We start from the raw sequence: 8,798 nt of genomic DNA, 5'->3' as shown, positions 1-8,798 counted from the left end.
ACCTATACTTTGTTTCGGCCGCATTCCCCCATTCAAATGCATGTAATCGTAGGAAACGCACTGTCTTGACGAAATAAAGCGTTTTTGTACAACTTCATAAAAATAGCTGTAAGTCTTGATAGAAGAGTCAGACACACATATTTACGGCGTTATCTTATACAATTCAAGATCCCCGTGCTGGGCAAACAGGTTTTGAAGCTGTTTGAGCCAAGATTTTCAAGTTATTCACATAATGAAAACCTATACTTTGTTTTGGCCGCATTCCCCCATTCAAATGCATGTAATCGTAGGAAACGCACTGTCTTGACGAAATAAAGCGTTTTTGTACAACTTCATAAAAATAGCTGTAAGTCTTGATAGAAGAGTCAGACACATATATTTACGGCGTTATCTTATACAATTCAAGATTCCCGTGCTGGGCAAACAGGTTTTGAAGCTGTTTGAGCCAAGATTTTCAAGTTATTCACATAATGAAAACCTATACTTTGTTTCGGCCGCATTCCCCCATTCAAATGCATGTAATCGTAGGAAACGCACTGTCTTGACGAAATAAAGCGTTTTTGTAAAACTTCATAAAAATAGCTGTAAGTCTTGATAGAAGAGACAGAGTCACATATTTACGGCGTTATCTTATACAATTCAAGATCCCCGTGCTGGGCAAACAGGTTTTGAAGCTGTTTGAGCCAAGATTTTCAAGTTATTCACATAATGAAAACCTATACTTTGTTTTGGGCGCATTCCCCCATTCAAATGCATGTAATCGTAGGAAACGCACTGTCTTGACGAAATAAAGCGTTTTTGTACAACTTCATATAAATAGCTGTAAGTGTTGATAGAAGAAGCATACACACATATTTACGGCGTTATCTTATACAATTCAAGATCCCCGTGCTGGGCAAACAGGTTTTGAAGCTGTTTGAGCCAAGATTTTCAAGTTATTCACATAATGAAAACCTATACTTTGTTTCGGGCGCATTCCCCCATTCAAATGCATGTAATCGTAGGAAACGCACTGTCTTGACGAAATAAAGCGTTTTTGTACAACTTCATAAAAATAGCTGTAAGTCTTGATAGAAGAAGCATACACACATATTTACGGCGTTATCTTATACAATTCAAGATCCCCGTGCTGGGCAAACAGGTTTTGAAGCTGTTTGAGCCAAGATTTTCAAGTTATTCACATCATGAAAACCTATACTTTGTTTCGGCAAAATTCCCCCATTCAAATGCATGTAATCGTAGGAAACGCACTGTCTTGACGAAATAAAGCGTTTTTGTACAACTTCATAAAAATAGCTGTAAGTCTTGAGAGAAGAGTCAGACACACATATTTACGGATTTATCTTATACAATTCAAGATTCCCGTGCTGGGCAAACAGGTTTTGAAGCTGTTTGAGATAAGATTTTCAAGTTATTCACATAATGAAAACCTATACTTTGTTTTTGGCGCATTCCCCCATTCAAATGCATGTAATCGTAGGAAACGCACTGTCTTGACGAAATAAAGCGTTTTTGTACAACTTCATAAAAATAGCTGTAAGTCTTGATAGAAGAGTCAGACACACATATTTACGGCGTTATCTTATACAATTCAAGATTCCCGTGCTGGGCAAACAGGTTTTGAAGCTGTTTGAGCCAAGATTTTCAAGTTATTCACATAATGAAAACCTATACTTTGTTTCGGGCGCATTCCCCCATTCAAAGGCATGTAATCGTAGGAAACGCACTGTCTTGACGAAATAAAGCGTTTTTGTACAACTTCATAAAAATAGCTGTATGTCTTGATAGAAGAAGCATACACACATATTTACGGCGTTATCTTATACAATTCAAGATCCCCGTGCTGGGCAAACAGGTTTTGAAGCTGTTTGAGCCAAGATTTTCAAGTTATTCACATAATGAAAACCTATACTTTGTTTCGGCCGCATTCCCCCATTCAAATGCATGTAATCGTAGGAAACGCACTGTCTTGACGAAATAAAGCGTTTTTGTACAACTTCATAAAAATAGCTGTAAGTCTTGAGAGAAGAGTCAGACACACATATTTACGGATTTATCTTATAGAATTCAAGATTCCCGTGCTGGGCAAACAGGTTTTGAAGCTGTTTGAGCCAAGATTTTCAAGTTATTCACATAATGAAAACCTATACTTTGTTTCGGCCGCATTCCCCCATTCAAATGCATGTAATCGTAGGAAACGCACTGTCTTGACGAAATAAAGCGTTTTTGTACAACTTCATATAAATAGCTGTAAGTGTTGATAGAAGAAGCATACACACATATTTACGGCGTTATCTTATACAATTCAAGATCCCCGTGCTGGGCAAACAGGTTTTGAAGCTGTTTGAGCCAAGATTTTCAAGTTATTCACATAATGAAAACCTATACTTTGTTTCGGCAAAATTCCCCCATTCAAAGGCATGTAATCGTAGGAAACGCACTGTCTTGACGAAATAAAGTGTTTTTGTACAACTTCATATAAATAGCTGTAAGTCTTGATAGAGGAGTCAGACACACATATTTACGGCGTTATCTTATACAATTCAAGATCCCCGTGCTGGGCAAACAGGTTTTTAAGGTGTTTGAGCTAAGATTTTCAAGTTATTCACATAATGAAAACCTATACTTTGTTTTGGGCGCATTCCCCCATTCAAATGCATGTAATCGTAGGAAACGCACTGTCTTGACGAAATAAAGCGTTTTTGTACAACTTCATAAAAATAGCTGTAAGTCTTGATAGAAGAGTCAGACACACATATTTACGGCGTTATCTTATACAATTCAAGATCCCCGTGCTGGGCAAACAGATTTTGAAGCTGTTTGAGCCAAGATTTTCAAGTTATTCACCTAATGAAAACCTATACTTTGTTTCGGCAAAATTCCACCATTCAAATGCATGTAATCGTAGGAAACGTACTGTCTTGACGAAATAAAGCGTTTTTGTACAACTTCATAAAAATAGCTGTAAGTCTTGATAGAAGAGTCAGACACACATATTTACGGCGTTATCTTATACAATTCAAGATCCCCGTGCTGTGCAAACAGGTTTTGAAGCTGTTTGAGCCAAGATTTTCAAGTTATTCACATAATGAAAACCTATACTTTGTTTCGGCCGAATTCCCCCATTCAAATGCATGTAATCGTAGGAAACGCACTGTCTTGACGAAATAAAGCGTTTTTGTACAACTTCATAAAAATAGCTGTAAGTCTTGATAGAAGAGTCAGACACACATATTTACGGTGTTATCTTATACAATTCAATATCCCCGTGCTGGGCAAACAGGTTTTGAAGCTGTTTGAGCCAAGATTTTCCAGTTATTCACATCATGAAAACCTATACTTTGTTTCGGCAAAATTCCCCCATTCAAAGGCATGTAATCGTAGGAAACGCACTGTCTTGACGAAATAAAGTGTTTTTGTACAACTTCATATAAATAGCTGTAAGTCTTGATAGAGGAGTCAGACACACATATTTACGGCGTTATCTTATACAATTCAAGATCCCCGTGCTGGGCAAACAGGTTTTTAAGGTGTTTGAGCTAAGATTTTCAAGTTATTCACATAATGAAAACCTATACTTTGTTTTGGGCGCATTCCCCCATTCAAATGCATGTAATCGTAGGAAACGCACTGTCTTGACGAAATAAAGCGTTTTTGTACAACTTCATAAAAATAGCTGTAAGTCTTGATAGAAGAGTCAGACACACATATTTACGGCGTTATCTTATACAATTCAAGATCCCCGTGCTGGGCAAACAGGTTTTGAAGCTGTTTGAGCCAAGATTTTCAAGTTATTCACCTAATGAAAACCTATACTTTGTTTCGGCAAAATTCCACCATTCAAATGCATGTAATCGTAGGAAACGCACTGTCTTGACGAAATAAAGCGTTTTTGTACAACTTCATAAAAATAGCTGTAAGTCTTGATAGAAGAGTCAGACACACATATTTACGGCGTTATCTTATACAATTCAAGATCCCCGTGCTGTGCAAACAGGTTTTGAAGCTGTTTGAGCCAAGATTTTCAAGTTATTCACATAATGAAAACCTATACTTTGTTTCGGCCGAATTCCCCCATTCAAATGCATGTAATCGTAGGAAACGCACTGTCTTGACGAAATAAAGCGTTTTTGTACAACTTCATAAAATAGCTGTAAGTCTTGTTAGAAGAGTCAGACACACATATTTACGGTGTTATCTTATACAATTCAAGATTCCCGTGCTGGGCAAACAGGTTTTGAAGCTGTTTGAGCCAAGATTTTCAAGTTATTCACATAATGAAAACCTATACTTTGTTTCGGCCGAATTCCCCCATTCAAATGCATGTAATCGTAGGAAACGCACTGTCTTGACGAAATAAAGCGTTTTTGTACAACTTCATATAAATAGCTGTAAGTGTTGATAGAAGAGTCAGACACACATTCTTACGGCGTTATCTTATACAATTCAAGATCCCCGTGCTGGGCAAACAGGTTTTGAAGCTGTTTGAGCTAAGATTTTCAAGTTATTCACATAATGAAAACCTATACTTTGTTTCTGGCGTATTCCTCCATTCAAATGCATGTAATCGTAGGAAACGCACTGTCTTGACGAAATAAAGCGTTTTTGTACAACTTCATAAAAATACCTGTAAGTCTTGATAGAAAAGTCAGACACACATATTTATTGCGTTATCTTATACATTTCAAGATCCCCGTGCTGGGCAAACAGGGTTTGAAGCTGTTTGAGCCAAGATTTTCAAGTTATTCACATAATGAAAACCTATACTTAGTTTCGGCAAAATTCCCCCATTCAAATGCATGTAATCGTAGGAAACGCACTGTCTTGACGAAATAAAGCGTTTTTGTACAACTTCATATAAATAGCTGTAAGTCTTGATAGAAGAAGCATACACACATATTTACGGCTTTCTCTTATACAATTCAAGATCCCCGTGCTGGTCAAACAGGTTTTGAAGCTGTTTGAGCTAAGATTTTCAAGTTATTCACATAATGAAAACCTATACTTTGTTTCTGGCGTATTCCTCCATTCAAATGCATGTAATCGTAGGAAACGCACTGTCTTGACGAAATAAAGCGTTTTTGTACAACTTCATAAAAAAAGCTGTAAGTGTTGATAGAAGAGTCAGACACACATATTTGTGGCTTTCTCTTATACAATTCAAGATCCCCGTGCTGGTCAAACAGGTTTTGAAGCTGTTTGAGCTAAGATTTTCAAGTTATTCACATAATGAAAACCTATACTTTGTTTTGGGCGTATTCCTCCATTCAAATGCATGTAATCGTAGGAAACGCACTGTCTTGACGAAATAAAGCGTTTTTGTACAACTTCATAAAATAGCTGTAAGTCTTGATAGAGGAGTCTGACACACATATTTACGGCGTTATCTTATACAATTCAAGATCCCCGTGCTGGGCAAACAGGTTTTTAAGGTGTTTGAGCTAAGATTTTCAAGTTATTCACATAATGAAAACCTATACTTTGTTTTGGGCGCATTCCCCCATTCAAATGCATGTAATCGTAGGAAACGCACTGTCTTGACGAAATAAAGCGTTTTTGTACAACTTCATAAAAATAGCTGTAAGTCTTGATAGAAGAGTCAGACACACATATTTACGGCGTTATCTTATACAATTCAAGATCCCCGTGCTGGGCAAACAGGTTTTGAAGCTGTTTGAGCCAAGATTTTCAAGTTATTCACCTAATGAAAACCTATACTTTGTTTCGGCAAAATTCCCCCATTCAAATGCATGTAATCGTAGGACACGCACTGTCTTGACGAAATAAAGCGTTTTTGTACAACTTCATAAAAATAGCTGTAAGTCTTGAGAGAAGAGTCAGACACACATATTTACGGCGTTATCTTATACAATTCAAGATTCCCGTGCTGGGCAAACAGGTTTTGAAGCTGTTTGAGCTAAGATTTTCAAGTTATTCACATAATGAAAACCTATACTTTGTTTTGGGCGCATTCCCCCATTCAAATGCATGTAATCGTAGGAAACGCACTGTCTTGACGAAATAAAGCGTTTTTGTACAACTTCATAAAAATAGCTGTAAGTCTTGAGAGAAGAGTCAGACACACATATTTACGGCGTTATCTTATACAATTCAAGATCCCCGTGCTGGGCAAACAGGTTTTGAAGCTGTTTGAGCCAAGATTTTCAAGTTATTCACATAATGAAAACCTATACTTTGTTTCGGCCGCATTCCCCCATTCAAATGCATGTAATCGTAGGAAACGCACTGTCTTGACGAAATAAAGCGTTTTTGTACAACTTCATAAAAATAGCTGTAAGTCTTGATAGAAGAGTCAGACACACATATTTACGGCGTTATCTTATACAATTCAAGATCCCCGTGCTGGGCAAACAGGTTTTGAAGCTGTTTGAGCCAAGATTTTCAAGTTATTCACATAATGAAAACCTATACTTTGTTTTGGGCGTATTCCCCCATTCAAATGCATGTAATCGTAGGAAACGCACTGTCTTGACGAAATAAAGCGTTTTTGTACAACTTCATAAAAATAGCTGTAAGTCTTGATAGAAGAGTCAGACACACATATTTACGGCGTTATCTTATACAATTCAAGATTCCCGTGCTGGGCAAACAGGTTTTGAAGCTGTTTGAGCCAAGATTTTCAAGTTATTCACATAATGAAAACCTATACTTTGTTTCGGCAAAATTCCCCCATTCAAATGCATGTAATCGTAGGACACGCACTGTCTTGACGAAATAAAGCGTTTTTGTACAACTTCATAAAAATAGCTGTAAGTCTTGAGAGAAGAGTCAGACACACATATTTACGGCGTTATCTTATACAATTCAAGATTCCCGTGCTGGGCAAACAGGTTTTGAAGCTGTTTGAGCTAAGATTTTCAAGTTATTCACATAATGAAAACCTATACTTTGTTTTGGGCGCATTCCCCCATTCAAATGCATGTAATCGTAGGAAACGCACTGTCTTGACGAAATAAAGCGTTTTTGTACAACTTCATAAAAATAGCTGTAAGTCTTGAGAGAAGAGTCAGACACACATATTTACGGCGTTATCTTATACAATTCAAGATCCCCGTGCTGGGCAAACAGGTTTTGAAGCTGTTTGAGCCAAGATTTTCAAGTTATTCACATAATGAAAACCTATACTTTGTTTCGGCAAAATTCCCCCATTCAAATGCATGTAATCGTAGGAAACGCACTGTCTTGACGAAATAAAGCGTTTTTGTACAACTTCATAAAAATAGCTGTAAGTCTTGATAGAAGAGTCAGACACACATATTTACGGCGTTATCTTATACAATTCAAGATCCCCGTGCTGGGCAAACAGGTTTTGAAGCCGTTTGAGCCAAGATTTTCAAGTTATTCACATAATGAAAACCTATACTTTGTTTCGGCCGCATTCCCCCATTCAAATGCATGTAATCGTAGGACACGCACTGTCTTGACGAAATAAAGCGTTTTTGTACAACTTCATAAAAATAGCTGTAAGTCTTGATAGAAGAGTCAGACACACATATTTACGGCGTTATCTTATACAATTCAAGATCCCCGTGCTGGGCAAACAGGTTTTGAAGCTGTTTGAGCCAAGATTTTCAAGTTATTCACATAATGAAAACCTATACTTTGTTTCGGCCGCATTCCCCCATTCAAATGCATGTAATCGTAGGAAACGCACTGTCTTGACGAAATAAAGCGTTTTTGTACAACTTCATAAAAAAAGCTGTAAGTGTTGATAGAAGAGTCAGACACACATATTTACGGCGTTATCTTATACAATTCAAGATCCCCGTGCTGGGCAAACAGGTTTTGAAGCTGTTTGAGCTAAGATTTTCAAGTTATTCACATAGTGAAAACCTATACTTTGTTTCGGCCGAATTCCCGCATTCAAATGCATGTAATCGTAGGAAACGCACTGTCTTGACGAAATAAAGCGTTTTTGTACAACTTCATATAAATAGCTGTAAGTGTTGATAGAAGAAGCATACACACATATTTACGGCGTTATCTTATACAATTCAAGATCCCCGTGCTGGGCAAACAGGTTTTGAAGCTGTTTGAGCCAAGATTTTCAAGTTATTCACATAACCTATACTTTGTTTCGGCCGAATTCCCCCATTCAAATGCATGTAATCGTAGGAAACGCACTGTCTTGACGAAATAAAGCGTTTTTGTACAACTTCATAAAAATAGCTATAAGTCTTGAGAGAAGAGTCAGACACACATATTTACGGCGTTATCTTATACAATTCAAGATTCCCGTGCTGGGCAAACAGGTTTTGAAGCCGTTTGAGCCAAGATTTTCAAGTTATTCACATAATGAAAACCTATACTTTGTTTCGGCAAAATTCCCCCATTCAAATGCATGTAATCGTAGGACACGCACTGTCTTGACGAAATAAAGCGTTTTTGTACAACTTCATAAAAATAGCTGTAAGTCTTGAGAGAAGAGTCAGACACACATATTTACGGCGTTATCTTATACAATTCAAGATCCCCGTGCTGGGCAAACAGGTTTTGAAGCTGTTTGAGCCAAGATTTTCAAGTTATTCACATAATGAAAACCTATACTTTGTTTCGGCCGCATTCCCCCATTCAAATGCATGTAATCGTAGGAAACGCACTGTCTTGACGAAATAAAGCGTTTTTGTACAACTTCATAAAAAAAGCTGTAAGTGTTGATAGAAGAGTCAGACACACATATTTACGGCGTTATCTTATACAATTCAAGATCCCCGTGCTGGGCAAACAGGTTTTGAAGCTGTTTGAGCCAAGATTTTCAAGTTATTCACATAATGAAA

Source organism: Neolamprologus brichardi, unplaced genomic scaffold (assembly GCF_056152115.1).
Source record: "Neolamprologus brichardi isolate AB-2024 unplaced genomic scaffold, ASM5615211v1 NODE_ptg000031l+_length_7269946_cov_1, whole genome shotgun sequence".
In the NCBI taxonomy this organism is placed as follows: Eukaryota; Metazoa; Chordata; class Actinopteri; order Cichliformes; family Cichlidae; genus Neolamprologus; species Neolamprologus brichardi.
The sequence above is the reverse complement of the archived record's forward strand: the minus strand, read 5'-3'. Positions refer to the sequence as shown.